The sequence below is a fragment of the Panthera onca genome, chromosome C2 (genome assembly GCF_046562875.1).
Source record: "Panthera onca isolate mPanOnc1 chromosome C2, mPanOnc1 haplotype 2, whole genome shotgun sequence".
In the NCBI taxonomy this organism is placed as follows: Eukaryota; Metazoa; Chordata; class Mammalia; order Carnivora; family Felidae; genus Panthera; species Panthera onca.
Window position 1 is genome coordinate 107908638 of NC_138347.1, and position 23924 is coordinate 107932561.

The following is a 23924-nucleotide window of genomic DNA, read 5'->3' on the forward strand; positions in this document are numbered from 1 at the left end:
GACAAGCCAGGACTAACGCTTTAAGCCCAAACCCTCTTTACAGAGATTTTGGCCGCAGGACACCTAACCCCCCTGTAACTCTGGACTGCCGGGGCAAACTCACCTCCCACCCGCAGGACGCATGCTCCAAGGCCCAGGTCACGTGAGAGTTCTGCCGCATGCAGGCATCACCCCTTTCACCGAACATTGTTGCACGTGCCTGCTGTGCCTCTCAAAATGACATTTTCGTCATTTGCTTATTTGTGCACAATTCCTAGCACTCTCACGTGACTGCAGGTGTTTGGAGCACGGGGATGGTGCCTTCTGTGTCTGCATGCCCCGAAGCACGGGACACGGTGAGAGTTTTAGTGAAAGTACGAGGAAAGGGAGGTGTGATGGATGCTTTCCTCGCCTTCTCTTACATCCTTTGGATGCCACCTTACTTACCTATGATAACTGTATCTCCCCCTCCCCAAGTCCCCCCCTCCCCCAGCATTTCTCAGCATTATGCTCAGCTTCCGCCTGTTCCATAATGTACCATTGGTGTGGCCTGTATTTCAGTTTTGCTTTTTGTGCATCTAACCTTTAAATGGCTGCTGGGTCAGGGCGCCTGGGTGGCTCAGTCGGTTGAACAGCTGACTCTTGATTTCCGCTCAGGTCATGATCCCAAGGTCCCATTCGGCGTGGTGCCTGCTTGAGATTCATTCTCTCTCTTCTCTCTCTCCCCCTCCCTAAAATTAAAAAAAAAAAAAAAAAAAAAACAGGATCTAGCTAGCTAGCTAGCTGCCCTGTCTTTGCTCTCTGTCTCATTCTGTAAACTCTTAGGGGACCGAGGTTCCATGGAACTCCCTTGACCTATATCACTGGACAATAAAACCACCAGTGGCTGGACTCTTGAGGGACTTCTGGAGATGGTGGTCTTCTTTCCTGGTGGTCAGAAAAGTGAATCACTCACTACAGCTGATCGTTGATCCTCTTAGAACTCACGGTTACCGGTCTGGGAATTTGTGTTTGTTCCCAGACTACTGCACCCTCCCTCGTTATGAATCGCCCACGTACATTTTGAATGCTGTGGCTGCAAGTGGGTTGCCGAGAGACCAGAGAATCATTCTCTGCAGGCGAGGTTTCTCAACAGGGGCACTTGGAATGCTTTGAGCCTGACGACTTAGTCGTGGTGGCTGCGGTGCATGTGTTCTGGAAGCTGGTTAGCAGCAGGCCTCGTCTCCACCCTCAAGATGCCCCACAAGCGTCCCCCAGTGCAGCCACTGAACGTGTCTCCAGGCTTGTCAAAGGTCCCCTTTGGGAGGGGAGCAAACACGCTGGTTAGGAGCCAGTACTATGTGGGATGAGGACTGGAGGGAAGGGAATGAGCATCATAACCAGGGGTTCTTCCTCTCTTCCCAGTTTTTATTGGTTTGTTTTTGCTTCTGTTTTTTAATGTAACCAGCGTGATGTTCTGCCCTAGTCATTTTGGGGCGAGTCTCCCAAATGCATTTAAATTTTACACTACTTCACCACTTTGTCCCCTTTTCCCCCCTAAGGGCCTTTTTTTTTCTTTTTTTTTTCCCCCCCCCACTATTACCACTGGGCTGAGTCCTGCTTTCTGTGGCTCAGTCCCATCTTGTTTGGGGAATTCCAGTGGCTTTCAGAAAACTTTGAGGGGCACATGAGAAACTGTTAGGAGGGACAGCTAGTCGGAGGTGGCAGGGCCACCTGCTGTCCCAGAGCCTGGGGGGCACTGTGCCTGGGGGTCTGCTCCTCCACTTCCCCCATCCATGAACTAGATTTCTGTCTCTTCCCTGGCATTAATAAGCTGTTGGGGCAATAATTCACACAAACTGAACTTACCAGAAACTAGGCTTACAAGCCAGACAATAGTACTGCTTTAAAATGTGCATCTTTCTGGAGCCGTGACCGGGGTTTGGAATGCAGGGCGAGCAGCATGAGATGTGGTCCAGAGTGCACGTGGGGCCCCGGGGCCAGTGGGCTCCAGGCCCTGGCTGAGTGTCTGGCCCCTTCTGCCTGCCTCAGCTGCCAAGGAGATGACCCCTGTGGGCTGGCTGGAGAGAGAGCTGGCAGGCGGGGATCTGAGAGGAGAGAGAATGGAGAGACAGCATGATCTTTAGAAATCATTTACAGTTTCTGCTCCATTTAAATGTCAGTGTCCTGAGGCCCAGTGCCTGTTGCCTGTCCTGAGTGGACACCTTCCCAGCATTGCCTCCAGTTACCAGGATGACCAGGAAACTGCAATAGGTCTGGCAAATGTGACATTAGCACAGAGGGAGTGGAGTGGGGCAATCTCCTGAGATATTCTCTCTGGGCTGTGGAAAAACCTGATGAAATCGCCTGGCTTCTGAGAAAAGCTCATCTCCCCAGAGATGGGAATTGCCCCTTGCTGCCCTGAGAGAGCTGCTTTCTTGCCGAAGGGGGCTGAGTGCCCCGGCAGGCTCTAGTTCCTCAGACTCCCCTGCCCTCCTTCCCTTTCGGATCCCCCTCTTCCATCCTCACACAATTTACTCGGGGGTCTTGTCACCCACATTTGCTAACACTGAGTCTCCCCGGAGTGCCTCTTGGCATTCTGTGCTCGCTTAGCATAGCTTCTAGAACTCAGTGATCGGTAGGACTTCTAGCCACGCAGCTCCAGGCTCATGGCTGCCCTGAGCAATAACCCAGATTGGGTTTGTTCTCCAGGCTTGTCGGCTGGCCGTACCCTGCGGGATACCCCTTCTTTGGAGAGGTCTTCTCCTTGATTGGTGTCAAACTTTGATAGATATTTCTTCTAAGTGGACGGCGAATGCCTTTGTAAAGTTTGTCATTTCCCCTAACAGAGAGGAAAAAGTAAGGAACGTTGTGGCCTCCATGTTTTCAAGCGATGAAAGCAGAACACTGTCTCTTTTTCCATGCTGTCAAGGTTCCTGGTGCTGCCTTTTGAGTTCTGTCCATCAGAGGCTGTCTCTGGCTCGAGTTCGGGTAAGAGTGCAGCCCCCGTAGGCCTGATGGCCGGCCCTCAGGGTGTGGAAAAGCATCGGCTCAACCAGCTTTCCTGTCATGAACCAAGCGGGGCCATAAGCTAGCCACACCGAGAAGGCCTTCTTGCCACTGAGTCATTCTGGCTCCCATTGCTAGGCCTTTGTCAGAGTCCTTTGTCACTTTTGAAACTGTTATTTCTTTGGAAATAAAAGAACAGCGTGGCCATGGTTAGTGTTGCTGGTAAGTTCTATTACTAGAGGCACATTTACTGTAATAGAAAAATATGAATCTGATCAGTGTGTTACGAAGCCTATTACTGCCACAACCGTCATCTTTGTCCCCGAACACCACGGTACCTGCACTTCAAAAGCATGTTCTTCAAAAGCCATTGTGCTGGGGAAACAGGATGAACAGTGCTTATATGACGCTGATTTCCTTTAAAAAGGAAAGAGAAGAGAATGAAAAACAGCCGTGCAGTTCCAACAGGGCTCTCTGCGAGCATTTCCACACTGGTCTGCTTCCTGGTTGGTTTTGGTCAGGGATGCTCCATATTTTCTCTGTGTGTTTAATTCACATGGTTTCATGTGAATTGTTCAGCCCTAAGTCAACAGTCTTCATGTCTGTTTAGGTTAAATGTGCCTTTGCCTCCTTACAAGTGTCTCTGCTTTGGGGGCCTTCCATATTTGGTATGAATATCCTCTAAGGACACGAAAAAATGTGGGATAGGGGCCCGGCAATGGGGTCTTGGATCCCTAGGATCAACATGGAGCAGCTTTGTGGATCACTAATTTTACTCACAGACTTTTGGGAAATGTTTTTGTATTAAATAGTGATGTAACAATGGAGTAGAGCACTCCGTTTCATGAATTTAAAGGTAATGCACAACGCTTCAAAGACACGTTATGCTATGGCTGATGCCATTAGGTACCCCATCAGGGTCCTGCAGTGGGTAGTGTTATGGGTTGAATTGAACCCCACCAAATCTGTTGAAGTCCTAAACCCTACTACCTCAGAATGTGAACCAATTTGGGCAAGAGGGTCATGGCAGGTGTAGTTAGTTTAGGGGGGTCATACTGGAGTAGCGTAGGTCCTTACAAAAAGGGGGAAATTTGGACATAGACACACACACAGGGAGAATGCCATGTGAAGATGGAGGCAGAGATGCGGATGATGTGTTTACAAGCCAAAGAGTGCCAAAGATTGCCAGCAAACCCCCAGAAGCTGGGGAAGGGGCCTGGAATATATTCTTTCTCATAGGCTCATAAGGAACCAACGGAGTCAACACATTGATTTCAGACTTCTGGCCTCCGGAACTGTGAGACAATCCATTTCCACTGTCGAAGCCACTCAGTTTGTAGTACTTTGTTGTGGGAGCTCCGAACAAACAAATCCAAGGTATGTTAGTCTTTTCGCTTGCTGAAGATGCTTCACTGGCAGAGTCTGAGAAGTGCTGAACTGAGTTGTGGAAAGAGCTCAATGTTAGGGTCTGCTAGATCCAGCTTTGGACTCTGGCCACACCACCCACAAGTCACGTGGCCTGGGGCACGGATCCCGATGTCCTATTGTGAGCATTACATGCGAGGCCTCATGTAATAATACCAGCGATGCGACCGGGCAGCTCATTGGGTTCTTAGTAGATGTTATTCTTGTTTGCCCTTTCCACTTTGCCCTTCCTGCCCCCAGGGGTCATTTTGTCTGAGAGATGAGGAGCTCGACTTGTCTCCAGCCACACCGTGAGCTAGTGCAAGGCTGGGCATCAAATTCCAGGCCACTCGACTCCGTATGTGCACTGTGGTTCCCCTTGATGTTGTCTTTCAGGTCTCCCTCCAATAATAAACATTCTCTGCACATTGTCTCCCACAAACAGTTGCAAAGGTGATGAAATGGGTCAGCTTCTAGGCCCAGATGCTCTTTATACCACCTGGTGAGAAGTACCTTATATGGGAAGGTTCTCACACCACCCAGAAAGCCTTCTTAACAGGAGAAATGCCTCTGCTTTATTTTATTCTCTCTACATATTAACATGTAATGGTTAGCATGAGGTAATGACTACCTCATGAAAAGATTATATTTTGTTCAACAGTGTTTTGCAACATTCATTACAGGATAAAAGGGCTTGAGCCTTTTAAGAAGAAACCAATTAGGATCCAAGGGCTGATCCAAGTTGTAACAACTGTGGAGGCCTGTCCTGCAGGAACTCCAATGGTCCCTTTTAATAAGGATTGATAAGCAAGGGATTAGAGCAAATTAGTTGGTGGTGACTATTTCCTGATGCAAAATGGCCTGAGTTACATTGTCCTGATGGAACAAAGGCATTGGGGACAAATCGCTTTGCGGATCTAGGAAGGTTGCCTAAGTTATGATTCAGTATGGATAAAGATCAAGGTCTGGAGTCAAACCTGCATGGGCCTTGCTCGTTCCAAGGAAGTTGGACACCATCTGGAAAAGCTACAGGGCCCCTTCCCAGAGCATGCCCCAGTGCTGCAAACATTTGTGGGACATTCAGTTTTCCCCTTCCACTCACTCTTAGGTCCTCCCACCCCAGGGGAAGAGACATCACTTTCTACCTTATCGGCCCTTAAAAAGAAAGCTAGCTTCAAGGAGTGTTCATGACTTCTTTTCTGCTTAATGACCAGAGCTCACTTGGGAAAAAATTATGTGGCTGGAGTGAAGAATACTTACCGGTATAGTCGTACTGGTGGGGGAAACTAAAAATCAGGGCTTACTGAATGCAAAGCACAGTCAGAGTCGGAAAGCCCTGCTGGGTTTTAGGCTGCCAGTGCATGGTCATGGGGTTTGAGTTAGTCACTGGGCTTCTCCCAGCCTCAGTGTCCTTGTGAGCACCCGTGGAAGTAATGGTGCCTACCTCACCGCTGCCTCGTGAACAGTGACAGAGATAACACCCTCCAGCTTCGTGCCCTGTGGAAACCGTCCTAGGAATAGAAGGCGATGTTAATATGATAAATTAATGTAGTGACAAAAATACCTAAGCATTTATATCTTTAGAACTTTGTTCTGAATTTTTGAAAATTTTAATGCATTCTAATAAAAAGTGCATTTCATGAACGACAAAAAAAAGGGGGTCCCGTTCTAGTCTGTGTTTGAATTTTCGTATCTAGCAGAAAGCCTAACCTATAAATTGCAAACCAGCTCACAAACGTGTTATTTCACCTGCAGGGTATTAAACAAGTTTTGTTTTGTTTGTGTTTTGCTTTTTTTTTTAGTTTATTTATTTATTTTTTTTTTGAGAGAGAGAGAGAGAGAGTGGGGGAGGGGCAGAAAGAAAGGGAGAGAGAGAGAGAGAGAGAGAGGAAGAGAATCCCAAGCAGGCTTCTCACTGTCAACGCAGAGCCTGACACAGGGATCGAACTCACTAACCAAGGGATCATGACCTGAGCCAAAATCAAGAGTCAGATGCTAACCTACTGAGCCCCCTAGGCGCCCCTGTTTTGTTTGTTTTTAAAATCAACTGTCAACATGTAAAACTAGAGGATTTCCCATAAAAAAAAAAAAAAAAACCCACTAAACCAAATCCTAGATTTCAGCTTTTCTTGGGGAAATAGAAGCAGAATTGCTGGCACAGCTGATCGGCATTTCCTGCAGCCCACTGCTCCCCACCACCCGCTGGCTGTTTACCACCCCAGGCCAGCCACGCTCAAGGTTTCCATTTCCCTGGTGGCATCTTCCCACTGGGAGGCCTAGCATTTCAAATAGCAACATCCTTGAAAAATCAAACCAGTCAGAGAGCAAATGCTTGATGGATGCTCAAACGGGGTTGGGGAGTGAGGGTATTTGGTCTCTTATCCTAAGCTGGTCTACCTGGCCCAGGTGTGGTGAAGTGGAGTTTCTGTCTTACAAAACGAGCACAGGATCCTTGTGAGGACTCAATTAGGTGACATAATTAAACCTTGCAAGAGTCGACACTTGGTAAATGCTAGCTCTGAGCAGGACATCCCAGGCCGCTTGGGGCACTTCTGACAAACATCTGTAGTTTAAACTCACAGTCCAGGGGCGCCTGGGTGGCTCAGTCGGTTAAGCGTCCGACTTTGGCTCAGGTCATGATCTCACGGTCCGTGAGTTTGAGCCCCACGTCGGGCTCTGTGCTCAGAGCCTGGAGCCTGCTTCAGATTCTGTGTCTCCCTCTCTCTCTAACCCTCCCCTGTTCATGCTCTGTCTCTCTCTGTCTCAAAAATAAATAAACATTAAAAAAATTTTTTTTAAACTCACAGTCCAACATGAGGTCCCTGTAAGCCGCCAAGCACCTTCAAAGGATCAGGCTCAGGAAGAAAGGAAAACAAGGACGCAGGCTGCTCCCCACAAGACTGGAAACCCAAGGTGAACACAGATCCTCAGCATAACACGGACACTGTTTATTTTTGGTGAATCACTCCTGTGTCACCAGGAGTGCTAGAAAGCTGGGGTAAATGTGATATGCCAAGAGATGTCCCTGTTTTGACAAGGCCACACGTAGCAGATTTGATGGGTACCTGTGTCTGCTCCAAAGAAACATGAACCAGCGACAGCCCAGTGCATCTGCCTGAGTGCTCACCTCCAGTGCAAATACACAGCCAGCTTCCTGCAGACAGCCAGCGACCGGGAGCCTGAAAACCTATAGGAAGGCCTGAGTTTCTCAGGGGTGGGAGGGAGGCAGCCGTCCAGCACCACTGTGACCCAGATTGGGGCTATCTCTAAGGATATCACCAATCCCTAGGAGCCATGCCCGGGAAAGATCTCACTGCTTTCTTCTCCCTGCCAAGGGTTCCGCCCAAGGCGGTTTTATAGGAAGGTGTCTTTCTTCTGAGAAGGAGGCTATCCCCGGGTCCAGCAAAAGATGAGTAAATGATTACTGGATGCTGTAAAAGGATCTTGTGAAGTATTTCTGTTGTCCAACAAAAAGGATCTGGTTTTTACACATCTGTCTTTTTAGTTCATTTGTTGCAGATAGAAGGCTGCAAACGCCTTTTAAGGACCAAGGGTAGGGCTTACTTTGGGAAATGGGGTGGCTAAGGATTTGGGATTTCCCCACTGTTTGTTTCCTCCATCTCATGACCTGACAAAAGCAACCGTCTGAGTCACACAGTGAGTGGACTTGCATTAAGGAAATAATCCATTTGCTATTATAAACTAGGGAGGCCCTTAGGAAGAAAACCAGGCTGTTTCCTGGGTAGGCCTGCCCTAAAGTGGGGCAAATGATACAGCACTGGGGATGTTGAAATGAAGAGGGGTGCATCTTTGACGGGGGAACTTGAGGTCATTTAGGCTTAAGCTGTAACCAAGGCAGAGATTCTGAACCAGGGTGGGAGGGTCCCCAGGGAGCTGTGGATTCAGGGAAGTTAGGGCTGGATCTCCAGATGTGTGTGTATATGCCACAGATTACTTGGAATGTTGTATGAAAGTAGGAGTGGCTGACTTGATGTCAGGGTTTCTCAACTTCAGCACAAGTGACATTTGGGCTGGATCATTCTTTGCTGTGGAGGGCTGTCCTGTGTGCTGTAGGGGGGTTAGCAGAATCCCTGGCCTCTACACACTGGACGCTGGTAGCACTCCCCTGCCTCCCAAGTTGTGACGGCCAAGAATATCACCACTGTCACTGTCCCCTGGGGGCAGAACTGTCCCTGGTCGAGAACCACTGAGATAGGAGAGTCCCTGAGGAGGCAGAGAGGAAGTATGAGGTGAGCCACTCACTGGTGAGGCTCCCTCACAGACCTACCCCTTGTTCCTATAAGTCATCACTGTTTTCATACCTCAGCATCAGGTAGCTACTTATACGTTCTGGCCAAATGTTTTGTCCTGACAGCTAGTCAAACATTGGAATTTTCTCTTTTTTTTTTTAAGTCTTTTTTTTTTTTAATGTTTATTTTTGAAAGAGAGAGAGAGAGAGAGAGAGAACAAGTGGGGGACGGGGGGCAGAGAGAGAAGGAGACACAGAATCCAAAGCAGGGCTCAGGCTCTAAGCTGTCAGGGCAGAGCCCGACACAGGGCTGGAACCCATGAACTGGGAGATCATGACCTGAGCCGAAGAAGTCAGATGCTTAACCGACTGAGCCACCCAGACACCCCAAACACTGGAATTTTCTTCAGTGAGGTGGGGAAACAGATAAGTGGGTAAGGCTCTTCCTCTGAGAAATATGAGTATCTTTTGGGGGGAGGTTGTAGCCTTGGAGACAGCACAACAGCTACTAGGAGGAGCCTGGGGTCATACCAGCAAGAGCACAAAGGAGAAAGGTAACACAAAATGAAACAAAAGACATATTTTTCCTTAGCGGGTTGTGTTCACTTCTTAATAAGTGAACACATCCAAACTCAGGAGAGGTGCACACCTATTCTGGGACAAGCCCCGGAGCCGTGGGTAGAGGTGGTTGAACAATTTGGTGTGCAGGGAGGTAACCCCCGTGTATGACCACCGGGCCTCTGGGTGCTGGGGCCATCCACCAGTCACAGAGCCGCCGGCAGACAGGTGGAGCTGTGAAGAAGTGCATTTGCTCAAACACGGCAAACGGTGTTGGAACAAGCCACCACTTTCTGAAGCTATTACACTCTGTCAAGTCAGGAGCTGAGTCTGGGGGATGCCCAGGTGGCCAGAATTCACTCACGGTCCAGGGCCTGGAGGAGCTGTGGGATTGTTGTTTTCCCTCATCGAGGCAGTAAAGATTGATTTTGGTGTGGTGACTGAGGCCCAGCGCGTTAATGACCGCAGAGGGACGTTCCTTTCCCTCGCTGCACTGCACGCAGACAGTAGAACGTAATGTAAGGCCCCTTCGGGCATGACTCCTTCCTCATCACATCATTTACCGGCTGGGGCCCCAGGGCCCGTGGAGGGTGGACGGATGAGCAAAGGCCTGGGGTTTGGCGCAGGGCCTCTCAGGCCCAGAGATGAGAAGGTCTGCCTGCCACAGGAATAGCCCCTGCCTGCTCTCACATTTGACGTCCTGCATTTGGCTTGGGGGAGCCGGCTGGGGACCTCTGATAAGCAAGTCAAAGATTCGAGGCAACAAGCAGCTTGTTGATATCCCACCCTCCTCTTTGACACCAGGAGAGAAACTCACTGGCAAGGGATGCAGCTGGCCTTTGCAAGGCACTGTTCCATTAGAAGCCAGACATCCTAACAAAAGCAAGAATGACAGGAATGAAAGTTTCTGCGCTGACGCACAGATACTGACTGAAGAGGTATTTCTCATGTTGGCTTTGCACTTCTGAGGGCAAATCTGCCAAACAGATATCAAAGGAGATGGGGACCCCAGGCGAGGAGGCACGCACTCTGCACTCAGAGCAGAGAGACTGAAGGAGTCTCTCTCCCAGCTTTACTTTTCCCACCTGCAAGGCACAGGTCATAATGCCCGTGGCAGCTGCCTTGCAGCATGGTTGAAAGAACCAGTTTAAACAGAGGCTCTTGTTTTGTTTTGTTTTTCAATGTTTATTTACTTTTGAGAGAGGAGAGAGACAGAGCATGAGCAGGGAAGGGGCAGAGAGAGAGACACACAGAATCTGAAGCAGGCTCCAGGCTCTGAGCTGTTAGCACAGAACCCAATGTGGGGCTTGAACACATGAACTGTGAGATCATGACCTGAGCCGAAGTCATACGGTTAACTGACCAAGCCACCCAGGTGCCCCCAAACAGCAGCTCTTAGCTTAGTCAACTGCTGGCCAGGTTTCAGTGGGGCTGCAAAGCCCTGAAATTACTAGCACGAGCATTTTGCTTCTACATGATTATGTGCATCTTCCTGGGGAGAGGGTCACCGCTTTCACAATATTCTCAAGAAATATGATTACCCTGGAAAGATTAGAACCATTGGTCTGGATAATGCGTGAACGTGATATATAACTGTTATCAGCAAAGGTTTTGGAGGAGAAAGGGACACAGAGGAGCACCTACTCTGTGTCAGGATGTGTGGGGGACACATAGAGAAGTAAGAAAACATGATTCCTGGCCTCATGGAACATATGACAGATTTTAGACAGAAGACTAAAACATGAAAAATCAAAAAGAAAAGGTAACTACCAGCAAAGCAGCTGAGAGGTCGGAAGAACTTAAGTGCCACATAAATTCAGAAGTGGGAATGGTCTGGGCAGGAAGGAGGGCAGGGTTGGGCTCAGGCAAAGGCAGAGAAGGGCCTCCATGGAGGAAGGCTGGCCCCAGGAGAGCCTAGGCCCCAGAGCTTGAAGGGTGAGTGTAGAACACTCTGGCCGTGGGGCCCCCTGAGTGGGACTAAGGGTCTCAGAGCAGAGGTTCTGGGTGATAGTCTATCCCAGATGCCTCTTCAGATATCTAGCCAGTTCTTGGTCCTTCAGCCTTTGCCTCCTCAGAAGGGGCTGAGGGCTTCCCCTGGAGAATCCCCATGGGGGACACAGAGCCCGTCTAGGATGGACATTTTCTTCCCTGGGGAGATATCCTGGTGACTCACATGTGCCAGGCAGGAAACGCTTCATGTCTAGACCTACTTCTTGCTGTGATATATCCAGGCTGCCTCCTCACAGTTAGCAAAATCCCACTGGTCAGGCCTCATGGGGCCAGCACTTAGTTACAAACACACAAAGCAAATAAAACACTGGAACATGGAGAAAAAAAATTAGAGATAATTTGGCATTTCAGAAAAAAATACTGAAGTGTTCCTCATGAGAAAAATCAGAACCTAAATGTCTTTGCACTTATCCTATGGTGTGGCAGTTTCTAAATTCTCCATATGGCAGGGCCACCATAACCCCTCCTATCCCCAGGGCTCCCTCTGGTCCTGCTGTGACCCTGGTCCCACTGACTGACTAGGCCACCCCTCCCCAAATCAGCAAGGCTGTCCCACAAATGACATCTCCCCACTCTCCTCAAAGGGGCTGAAAAGGTTTTCTCGGGAACTCTTGAGATCTTGCCACTGCCCTGCAGATGTAAAGATCCTATAGTTTTGTTTTTGTTTTTTTAAATATGCTTTTGAACATAGAAGTTGACTCTGGCAACCAGTATAGGACCACTCTCCCCACCTTGTACCCTAATACCCATGTCAAGGGAGCAGCTAATTATCTACCTTCCTGATGATGCAAAGGGAATATTTTAAGAAATCTGATCTGTCACACCCTAAGATGATTCCCCCAGTAAGGGAAGCAATGGGGATCTGAGACCAAGCAAGGCTCTTGGCCTCTTTCCAGAAAGAGTGGACTCTGCCATTTCCTGACCATCCTCCTTTCTTCATGGGTACCTCTTCCCCTTTATGACACTCTCCCATCCTAGGAACTCCTCCCTGACCCTGACTTTTCATATCCCCCAAGTGCAATCAGACTTGTGTTACTTTGCTTCTGTCCTTAAAACTTACCTGTCCCCTTTGTCATGCTGTCACTGCCTGGCTTGATGATGGAGGTATCTGCGGAAGGAATCTGTTCTCTTCTTCCTGTTCCCAAATACCAGAGGTAACTTCAGGGCCAATGGCCTCATTTTTATCCACTGTTAGCTAGCAGGAATAACAAGACTGGGAGATATTGCCCTAAGGGGTGTCCTCTTGGGGATAGCCAGCCTCCTAACGTGCCACCATGTCCTGATCCATGTTTGGCATCCCCCTCAAACAAAGCTAGGTGACAATCTCTTTTGGCTTCTCTCTTCTGCATAGGGCTTACCAGGCAGAAGGGGATCTCTAGCCTAGACGAAGGCAGTGTGCAGGGCCTGGTTCTGGCCCTCTATTGAGACTGCTTCCAGTCCGCTTGTTTCCTGGTTGCCTTTAATCAGGCAAAGACTGATTAACAAACAAAAAAGAAGTGGGGAGGGGAATAGGCTAATACTCTGGTAGCCTCTCAAGGTAGAACAGGATTATTTGTTTTAATTATTTATTCATCCTGCCTGCAAGCACCATGCTTTATGGCTCATACTTACAACTTCCCGTTTGACCTTTAATCAAAGTCTAATAGTCCCTGGGTCTCTTGTCATTCCCACAGATTCCTACTTCGGTGTGGTGGGGTGTGGTGGGGGGGAGTGGAGTAGGAAGGCAGAGGTGGGAAATGTATTTGGGTTCAGGGTTAGGTATTGGTGTTCCCCCCCACCAGGTGACATGGTATCGTAGATAGTTTTTGGTTTGGGCTGGCTGTGCCCTGATTTACCTCTGGTAATTACCTCTCCCACACATGGGAAGCTGTTTAGTCAAGGTGCCTTCCTGTCCCTGGCCCCAGGGCAAGCGCTTGAACCTGGTGAGGTTGGTTGGATTTGCCTTCCCTGGAATCTGAAATTTGAGCCAAGTCATCAAAAGACGGAAACCAATTGGAGCTTATTCATTATTCACAGCAGTGTACCCAGGTGACCCTGCTAAGAGGTCATGTGTCTTAGACCCTCGATTTTATGCTGCTTCCTGCCCACTGAGTTTCCCAGTTCCTGTCCATTATGTTCTGGTTTTTGAGCCTGATTTCCCAGTCATTGAGAAATCAACTGTTTTTCCAGTAAATTCCCTTTGGGTTTAGCCTAGCCAGGGTTGGCTTCTGTCGCTTACCTCCTAAGGAGACCTAACTCACACCCACAATGAACCTAGGTTTCTGAGTGTCCCTGAAGTCACACTTGGTTTCAGAACATCACCCAAAAGCTGTGCTAGAAGCTGATGAAGCCTTTACATTTACCCTGACTCTGCAGTAATCATTTCCCAGAATTTATCTTCTTAGCTGCCAAGCCCATGCTACTTATTAGTTGACTGTGGTTTATAACCCGCCTCTGGTTTCTTTCAGTATTTTTTAGTTTAATTCAGACTGGGCCAAATCTCTCTACCCCATACCTAGAGAACAGGCTTGCTTTCCACATGGTCTTCTGCTTGACGCTCCTCCAACTTATGCTAGGGAAATGTAAACCAGGACAGCATTTTTGCAAACCCAATTGGAAAACTATAGTCAAGAGCTTCTAAAACCTTCTTTCTGAAATAGTAATTCAACTAATTTTGAGATTTATCCTATGAAAGTTATCAGAGGATCATAAAGATGAGTAAGCATGTTTATTACAGTATTATTTTGTAGTAGCAAAAACTTGAAGACAACCTGAATGTCCAGCAGCAGAGAAATGGTTAAATAAACAATGGTCTGTTCATATGATATATGCTACGTTCATTCGGGATCAATCACAGTTTTGCAGGATATTTAATACCATGAGGAAAATTCCCATACTATCTTGTGTATCAGGGGGAAACAAACAAACCAGGACACAAAAATGTATGTGCAGGATAATCTCAATTTGTTTTATTCAAATTGGGAAGGATTGCACCAACATATTAGTTGTGGTACCTCTTGATGGGGTGAGTATGTTTGGCTTAGTAGGCTGTAAACTCTTTGAGAGTAGGGATTATTTCTTATTTCTTATTATAGCTCTAATTTCTACCGACCTCAGGCACATAGCTTGCCTATCGAAATAATAAATGAGTTTCCTTGTATTTTTCCATGGTTTTCTTTTCTTTTCTTAATGTTTATTTATTTTTGAGAAAGAGAGAGAGAGAGACAGAGAGAGACAGAGACAGAGAACCAGTGGGGGAGGGGCAGAGAGAGAGGGAGACACAATCTGAAGCAGGCTCCAGGCTCTGAGCTGTCAGCACAGAGCCCAACACAGGGCTTGAACTCATGAACCATGAGATCATGACCTGTGCTGAATTTGGATGCTTAACCAACTGAGCCACCCAGGTGCCCCTCTTTTCTTTCTTTCCTTTCTTTCTTTCTTTCTTTCTTTCTTTCTTTCTTTCTTTCTTTCTCTTTCTTTTTTTCTTTTCTTTTCTTCCTTCCTTTTCTTTTCTTCTCTAAAAAATTTATATCCAAGGTAGTTAACATGTAGTGCAATCTGATTTCAGGAGTAGAATCCAGCGATTCATCCCCTACATAGAACACCCAGTGCTGATCCCAACAAGTGTCTTCCTTAATGCTCCTTGCCCATTTAGCCCATCCCCCTACTCAAAACCCCTCCAGCAACCCTCAGTTTGTTCTCTATATTTAAGAGTCTCTTACGTTTTGTCCTCTCCCCTGTTTTTATATTATTTTTGCTTCCCTTCCCTTATGTTCATCTGTTTTGTGTCTTAAATTCCACATGAGTTAAGTCATATGATATTTGTCTTTCTCTAATTTTGCTTAACATAATACCCTCTAGTTCCATCCACATTGTTGCAAATGGCAAGATTTCATTCTTTTTGACTGCAGAGTAATATTCCTGTGCGTGTGTGTGTGTGTGTGTGTGTGTGTGTGTGTGTGTATGCCACATCTTCTTTATCCATTTATCTGTTGATGGACATTTGTGCCCCTCTCTTCTTTTAAATAACGAAAGTGCATTCCATGTGAAATCAGAAAAAAATTTTAGCCAATAAAATTTTGGTACATGAGGTTTGTTGAAATCCTGGTCATGCTTCGAGGTCGTGACAGTTTTAAAATGTGGCAACAATATTTGATTATTCCTTCCACAGAGAGGTGGAGTCTGTGTCCTGTCCTTTTAAATGAAACTGCTTCCACCAATGAGTGCAGCAGAAATGTTCCTATGTGATTTCTGAGGGAAGGCCATAAAAGGCCACGCAGTCTCTGCCTTGTGTGCTAGGAGCACCAGATATGGAAGCCCTGGACCTCAGTGTAAGAGGTCAACCACCCTGAGGCTGCAGCACTGGAGAGGTCATCTGGGGGTACTATGGTTGACATTCTAGCTGAACCTGTCCTTCATTCCAGGTATGCGGCACATGAAGCCATCCTAGAAGTGGATGCTTCCAGCACTCTGTTGTTTGAGTCACTCCCAGCCAACTGGGGTTCCGACAGTATGGAGAAGAGACTGCCCACATTGTGTTCTATCCAAATTCCTGACCCACAGACTCTCTAAGTGGCATAAATTGGTGGTTTTTCATGCCAGTAGTCTGGGGTGCTTTGTTAGACACCGATAGATACCAAAACAGTTTTCCTCAAACTTCTTCCTCTTTCTGAAACCTTCCCTGCTCCTTTCTGTCCTTCCCACAATTCTGACCCCCAAATTAAACTATTCATTCTTGTCTCCAAAAGCCCTTTCTTATAGCCTGTATCAGAGTACTGACTCATCTTGTCTTTCTCCAGATGATGAGAGTTAAGGGCAGAAGCTCTGTGAGTCACTTTTGCCTTTTCAGAGCACCTAACAGCCTGAATCTAATGGATGGTTCTTTTATGCCTTGTGCTATTAGTATAATGCACAAGAGAGATGGAAATTGACAGAGAGGTCAATTTTGGTGTGTATGTCAGACTTCCATGGAATTCTGGCCTTTTCCTTGATCTGGGGCTACAACTCAATACCATAGTGGGATGGCATTATATCTGTAAAGTGTCCCAATGTCTTAGTTTATTTGGGCTGCCATAACAAAATACCACAGACTGGGTGGCTTAAACCACAGGAACTTATTTTTTTCACAGCTCTAAAGGCTGCAAGTTCAAGATCAAGGTGTTGGCAGACTTGGTCTCTCTGAGGTCTCTCTCCTTGGCTTGCAGACTGCTGCCTTCTGTGGCCTCACATGGTCTTTCCTCTATGCATACAAACCACTGGTGTCTCTTCCTCTTCTTATAAGGACACCAATTCTATTGCATTTAGGGTCTCATCCTTAGGAACTCATTTAACTTTACCTCTTAGAAGGTTCTATCTCCAAATACAGTCATAGGAGGAAGTAGGGCTTCAACATATGAACTTGAGAGGTATGCAATTCAGCCATAACACCAAAGGATACAATGGATTCTTAGTTATTATTTGCACTCCCTGTAGTTGTAGGTGTCACTGAAAAGAAATAATGAACTCACGGATCCAAACTCGTTCCATAAACACTTTCCTCGTTTTAAGTTCCAGGCTTATACCATGCTTACTCTCATACCCTTTCAAATAATGACCTGGTGAGGTGATAGCTGTCTATGCTAACTTGTCCTTCTCCACGTCCAGTGACAAGATTTGATTTCATGGAGGTTTTATTTATTTGCTTGTAATTTTGTTTGATGCCCAAGGGAACCTCCAACAAATCTTCAGTATCACTGTCAGCCGCAAAACAGCGCAGATTGCGAAGGCATCCCCCACACTCTGCTGTGTGTAAGTGGGTGTCCTTCCGTTGCAACCCTGTCAGTTCACTGAAGCTGAATAAAGTGCATCAGTGAAGAGGCTGGGGAAAGAAACCGCTGAGAGTGATCCGAGAATGATTTAAGGAAATGCAGGAACGCCAGGAGCTATAGTGACTAGCAACTACTTTTTGGAATTTTTCTTCTTAAATTAATTCCATGCAACTTCCTTTTTGGTCAGCCCCTGTTTTTTGTGTTTTTTTTTTTTTTTTTTTTAATTGTTTTATATCATATTCCAAAAGTGAGTGAGAGAGAGAGAAGAGAGTGAGAACACAATCTTCCCTGAGTTGAACTGGATTTGGGACAATTTTATATCCCTCTGTGAACTACAGGTGCTGAATATTCAACATCACACATTTACCCTTTGCAATTCAAATTAAAGTGCACCTATCTGGCCATTTTCACCCTTGTTTTCAGCTGGTCTTTGTCACAGTACCTCATTGTCATTCCTCAGGCCTGGCCCACCTTCCTTTCACCACTTAAGGAATGAGAAGGCGGTTTTTGTTCTGATTCATACTATCACTAAAGCTCCACAAGAATCAATGGGCTCTCATTTTCACACAATGCGGCATGTTTACACAGTTACCACCCTGCCTGTATGGAGGGCTGGAATACTAAAAAGTTCTTTATGTGAACGTTGGTTCTGAAATGCATTTTATCTGCCCGTTGAAGCTGGTAAGAATTTTGTTCAATCTGTAAGAAGGCTTTATCCTTGCTCTACACTATCAAGCTCTCAAGATTTTATCTTTCTTGAATTGCCTACAGGTAGGATGAGATTCAATTTGCTAAGAGTCCTTGTTTTTGACACAAAGACAAATATGCACTCCTGTGCTACTTCACGAAGCAATGATTCATTTAAAACAAAAAAACAAAAAAACCTCTCAGGATCAGGAATTCTCCAGATAGAGAGAGTGAAGCCAAGTCATGCTTTCCTTATTAATTTCAGTATGCTCTCTCTCTACTGGTTCACTTCAGAAAAGAGGTATAATTACTCTCTTTATGAGTCAGACTCATAGCCCAGCACCTGTTAGAAAATTTAAAAAAATATTTTCCCCACATCACATTACAAAGGGAGGCCCATTGTTTTTGCGCAGTTGCTGGTATTTGCTCCTTTGCCAAAATGACTATTTTGGAGGCTTTAAAAGCCAGAGTGTGATAATGAAAAACAATGACTAGAGACATTTCCAAATGGCAATACATAAAGATAGTAACATGAACTTGATAAACTCTGATTTTCATTCCTTCTAAATTGTTCATAGATTAATAAGGGAGAGTCTGTTTCTCCCAGGCATGGCAAAGTGGCAGATACAGGCAGTTCAGAGCTGTTTCCTAAAAACACACCCCAGGTAGTTACTTATGCATTAGGTATGGAATTCAGTCAGTGCCAACTGTGGAAGGAGACTCCACACATTTGAGTATATTATGGGCATAAAAATTAAAGAATAATTGTAAGTAAGTAAAACGGATATCATGGCATAAAAATTATCTAGCTCAGGGAGGGGTAGGGTGTGATAAAAAATCTTTATAGTCCATTTCTTGACTAAATGTTGTATAAAGAGATAAAGGTCAAAATATTATTGTTGTGCAGATGATAGATGGACTGCTTGATCCTGATGCCAAACAAAAGACAGAGGGTTGACTCTTTCCACTTTGTCATGCTTCCCCAGCAACATCAAAGGGTGTCTCTGTACAAGACTAACTTGAAATTTACTTTCAACAAGAAATGCATGCTGCACAGTTCCTTATCACCTGGGCTACTGCAGGGAGAGCTCTCCCAAGCCTTGCACCCTGCCCAAAGCACAGGTAACATTTCCAGGCCTCTGCCATGTGCATAGTGGGGAAAAGCAAACAGAGCAGAGGCCATGTGGTATGTGCCCTTGGCCAATGATGACAGTAAGTAAAATGCAAAGAGCTCGGATACGGATAAAACTTTTTGTCCTGTTTACTTAGGCTTTTTTGATTAATGTCATTTTTTTATATTCCTTTCCTTTTCCTGAAGCCATGAATCAACACTGAATGAATTAGTGAATTATTGGTTGAACAGGCAATATGTTCTTCATCTCTTGAAGAAATTTCTTATTTCATCTATTTCTTTACAAAATAATTATGAGGTCAACAGTTTATTAATGACAAGGTCGATGGAGCACCTGGGATTCATTCAACTGGAGAATTATTTAGGAACAATCTGAAACCAGGCCAAGAAACATTTTATGGTCAAATACTGAATTGTGATCTGTAGAAAAACAGGGTTTTTATCTCCCTAAATTTTTTTTTTTACAGTATTTAGTAAAAGAAAATTAACCATCTGGTAAAGATGTTTCTTAATTCACTACCTGAGCATAATGACTGGAACAAAGAGCTTCATAAATGTTTGTTCAAGGAATAAATAAATGAACAGACACTGATACAAAATTAAAAATTACCGACAACCATTTTGTTTAAAAGTCAGCATTATTCTTCAGGATTAATTTTAGATAGCAATGTTTGTTATAATTTACTATGGACTAAAATTAACCAAAGAATCAAAACAAATAAGACATATATCCTGGGTTTCTTCCAAACAGAAAAATATTTTTTTCATTAAACACTCTATAAATTTGCTTCTCCCAGAAACAGATGACTAAAGGAATTCTCTAGCTTTGAATTCTTATATTAGAAAAAAATATATTTAAAATAATTATGCTAAACTTGTACCTTCACAAGCAGCAATGGGAAGAAAATTTAAAAACAAAATAAATAAAAGAAAGGTAATAATAAAGTTAAAACTCAGGTCTCCTGGGAACTAGACACAAGACAGAACTAGAAGTATGTGTAGTTTATTGGGGCAAACTCCTTAAAAGAGAGAAAGAGGGAAAACCTTCAGACTACAGCGCAGGTGAGGCATCTGTGAGCAAGAGAAGTCAATAAGGAGCTTTGGTGGTACAGAGCTGAGTAAGTCTCAAGCAGTCAACTGGGAGTCCCCACTGAGCAGTCCTGCACTGGCCAGAAATTACAACAATTCTCAGTTATTGCCCAGGGTCTTCCTGGAAGCATATGGCTTCAGCTTGGAAACCAAGGCAGATCTTGAAGGTTCCAATAGCTGAAGGCTGTTAGTGAACTCTTACCCATTGGAGCAGGTACTTAATTGGAGATGTGAATAACATTCTAATGTGGCTGCCACAGTTTGCTCCTTGTGCCACATGGGTTTACTTGCTTTATACATTTGGGGCACAGATCTGCCAGGGTTCCTGTATTTGTCATCTACTGCTGTGTAACAAGTTATCCCCAAACTTAGCAACTTAAAGAACACAATTATCTCATTCAGTTTCAAAGAGCCAGGAATCTGGGAGTAGCTTAGCTGCATGGTTCTGGTTCAAGGTCTCCCATGAAGTTGTAGTCAAGATGTTGGCCAGAGCTGGAGTCATCACAAAACTTGACTGGGGCTAAAGAATCTGGTTCTGAACTCATGTGATTGCTCGCTGGCCTCAGTTTCTTGCTGGCTATTGGCCTGAGGTCTCCATTCTTCTTCACGTGGGCCTCTCTGAAAGCTGCCTGTGTGTCTCATGACCAATTGTAGGTAGCAAGTTGGCAAGTGATGCGAGAGAGAGACTAAAACAGAAGTTGTAGTCTTTTATAACCTAATTTTGGAAGTTACATACCATCCCTTCCATCATATTCTATTGGCTGCACAGACCAACCTTGATCCAGTGTGGGAGGGACCACACAAGGGTATGAATATCAAGAGGCAGGGATCGTTGGGGGCTGTCTTGGGAGCAGGCTACTGCAGTTCCCATGAACTTTTCTTCCTGAGGACAAACTCAGAAAAGGGAAGTAAGTGGGACAAACTAAAGCCCCTGCCACAGCAGTTAGTTTTAGGGTCACAACTGGTACTCATCATCACTCTCCTCCACTGTCCATTCCAAATTTCCCCAGTCACCTGCTATCACCTCTGCTAGTCTTTGTGGTTGCCAGCATGGTGACACCTTTTCTCACCTCCTGCTACCTGGGTGCAGGGAGCACAAAGGATCCCAAAGAGCCTGGTGACAGCTGTAGCTTGTAATTCGGTGGGACTCTCCATGTGTCTTGGGGTGAGAGTGCAACCCCTCTGGAGACTGGGACTGCTGACTCTGCAGGGCCCACAGTTGTAGAAACGAGATGGAAAACTTATGTCAGTGGGCCACTGGAATGACGGTAAGTGGGGCCACTTCTGTGTCCACCTTTTGGTTCCCAGACATCTGTTTGCTTCCAACACAGTGCTTTCCATAGGTCATCAATTCAGCATATACACTGCACTCTGGAGGATTTGGTTGAACTAGATATGCTAAAAGGTTTACCCAATAAAAATAACCAAAATGTCAGATAAAATAACCAAGAAAACACTTTTAAAAGAGATCACTGAGGGGCACCTTGGTGGCTTTGTCGGTTAAGTGTCTGACTTCGACTCAGGTCACGATCTCATGGATCGTTAGTTCAAGCCCTGCATGGGGTTCTCTGCTGTCAGTGCAGAGCCTGCGTTGGATCTTCTGTCCCTGTCTCTCTCTGTCCCTCCCTCGTTCTCTCTCTCTCTCAAAAATAAATAAACATAAAAAAAAGACATCACTGAGATGGCACAAAAGTAAAGCATCAGCAGAGATCAAAAACAAGATAAAAGTAACAACTTTGGGAGAGGAGAACCAAAGCCAGCTCTCTTTGTGTTAGGCCCACACAAAATTGGAAATCTTTTTTTTTTTTTTTTTTTTTTGCTACAATATGATTTAACAATTCTATACATACTCAGTGCCCTTAATCCTCTTTATCTATTTCACCACCACCACCCCTGCCACAACATTTGAAATCTTATAGAAGACCCCTACATGAAGCAGGAATCTCAAAGGGCTTTACCTTCAATTAAGGGTGAGTAAAAAACGACTGCTACACAGAAGGGGACAAACCACATCTGATTCTATTTTTATGCTGGGGGAGAGTGGTAGGAAATCTCACTTGGGAATTTAGAACTACAGCTTGGCCCTCACGTGGCTTTTTGCATGAATTTATGTTATACCACCTGTATCTGAAAAACTGAAAGAGAAGAATTTTAATTAAAGCATTCTCAGAATGTTTGTATAATCAACTGGGAGGAGCAAATGTAAATATTTTCTGGAAGAATGCAATCGCAACTGAGGCCTCGAAGAATTCCTATGGATAGAGTTCCAAAGAACATAAGCTCACATAAAACCACGCATAGGTATACTCTGCCTTCTCTCTTCCCCTGCAGGAGAATAAAGCACCGTGAATGAGAACGAGCAGACACAGGCAGCAAAATCAGATCTGTAAAGATGATAAGACACATAATATAAAATAACCATGTTTGGTATGGTGAAGAAATAAATATTTTGTGAGAAAGGAATAAGAGATGGCTTTTTATTTTTTTTTAAAGGTTACTTAATTTATTTTGAGAGAGAGACACACACAAAGAGTGTCTGTGTGTGTGTGTGTGTGTGTGTGTGTGTGTGTGTCTGTACGCAAGTTGGGGAGGGGCAGAGAGAGAGGGTGAGAGAGAATCCTAAGTGGGCTCTGTGCTGTCAGTACAGAGCCTGACTTGGGGCTCAAACTGATGAACCATGAGATCATGACCTGAGCTGAAATCAAGTCTGATGCTTAACTGACTGAGGAGACGGCTTTTTAAAAACATAATCAAACAGACTGATGAAGAATTGAATAAAATTTTCCAAAATGAAAAACTGCTTTATGCAGAAAGATTATGAGACCAAATGGAGGAAGGTCTGCAAGAAGAAACAGTGAGCAAAGAAAGTGATAAATATGTTGGGTATATTGAAATAAACACTGACTACATAGTAATAATAATAATAATAATAATAATAATAATAATGTCTAATTTGTGAGGTTAAACCAACAAGATAGAATTCAAATACTGGTCAAAGTATAATATAGATTGGAATGGGGTGGAAAACTATAGTTTAAATAATCTAAGGTTCTTGCATTGTTTGGGCAGAGCATCCAGAAATGAAGTAAGTGTGTTAAAATGTCTAGGGTAACTCCTAAAAATAGATATAGAGATAATTAATTCCAAAAAAGAGGTAGGGGGTGGGGTGGTAATAGCAAAAGATGAAAAGAAAAAAGAAAACCTATTCAGAAGATGGCAAGAAAGGAAAAAAGAGAGAGAAATGGATGGCACATGATAAGATGATAGAAATAAATCAAAGGAAGAAGAGCAAAGACAGTCTCAAGATCCTTTGCCCCAAATCAAAACAGTGGAAGTTTATACACATTCCACAATGATGGGTGTTAATTTCACACTGTGATTAACAATGAAAAATGAGCATAAATGACCTTTGAGAATAAAAGGCTTTATTCTACAAAAGAAACTTTAACTTCTGAAGACCTGTGCCACAAAAATGGACTTTCATAGACAATTTTTATGAGCACTCTTCTGATTACTAATTTTAGAACATGTTTTTATTCTTATAAATTTTGGCCTTTGACTTTATCTGGAGAGTTTTTCTTGTGAACAGCTATATAATTTGTTATATCTTTCTCCTTTTGTACCAGTTTTAACACTCTTTTTCTCCTTTGTCTGTATTTAGAAGGACCTGCTTTTTTTAAGGCTATAGCTAGGACATCATATTCTAGAAATAAATCAGAAAGCACAGGACCTAAAGACCTAATATAGACAATGACACATTTTAAAAAAGGAATGTGAGACCTATAATATTCTGTTTCCACAGGATGCTAAATAGCTTCCTAAAGGGTCCTTATAAGATTCTGCAATAGATCTTTTTCATAGATCTGTTTTGTCTTCTTTTTTTCCTATATGGTTTTCCCTTGTTTTATAATTTTTTCCCATAGTTTCTAAGCACCTTCTCTCTTTTCTTTTTTTTCTCTCTCTCTCTTCTCTCTCTCTCTCTTGCTTCTTGAATGTTCACCCTCAAATGAGGCTAGAGTGTTATGTCAACAGAGTATAGAGA

General features: G+C 44.7%; 1 protein-coding gene across 4 annotated transcripts in view; it reads right to left on the reverse strand.

Moving 5' to 3' along the window:
* Positions 1 to 1592: 1592 nt before the first annotated feature.
* Positions 1593 to 23924, reverse strand: part of LEKR1 (leucine, glutamate and lysine rich 1) — a 220770-nt gene continuing 198438 nt past the window's right edge. Inside the window, exons 15-19 of one of the 4 annotated variants that reach the window (XR_014135233.1) lie at positions 13024 to 13142; positions 12249 to 12323; positions 11389 to 11495; positions 5632 to 5882; positions 1601 to 2066 (exon numbers count right to left, since the gene is read on the reverse strand). The gene's annotated coding sequence lies outside the window, so the exon portion shown is untranslated. Of the gene's footprint in view, positions 2067 to 5631; positions 5883 to 10291; positions 11496 to 12248; positions 13143 to 23924 lie in introns of those variants that run through there. The other 3 variants (XR_014135232.1, XR_014135235.1, XR_014135234.1) reach the window with 3 other exon arrangements.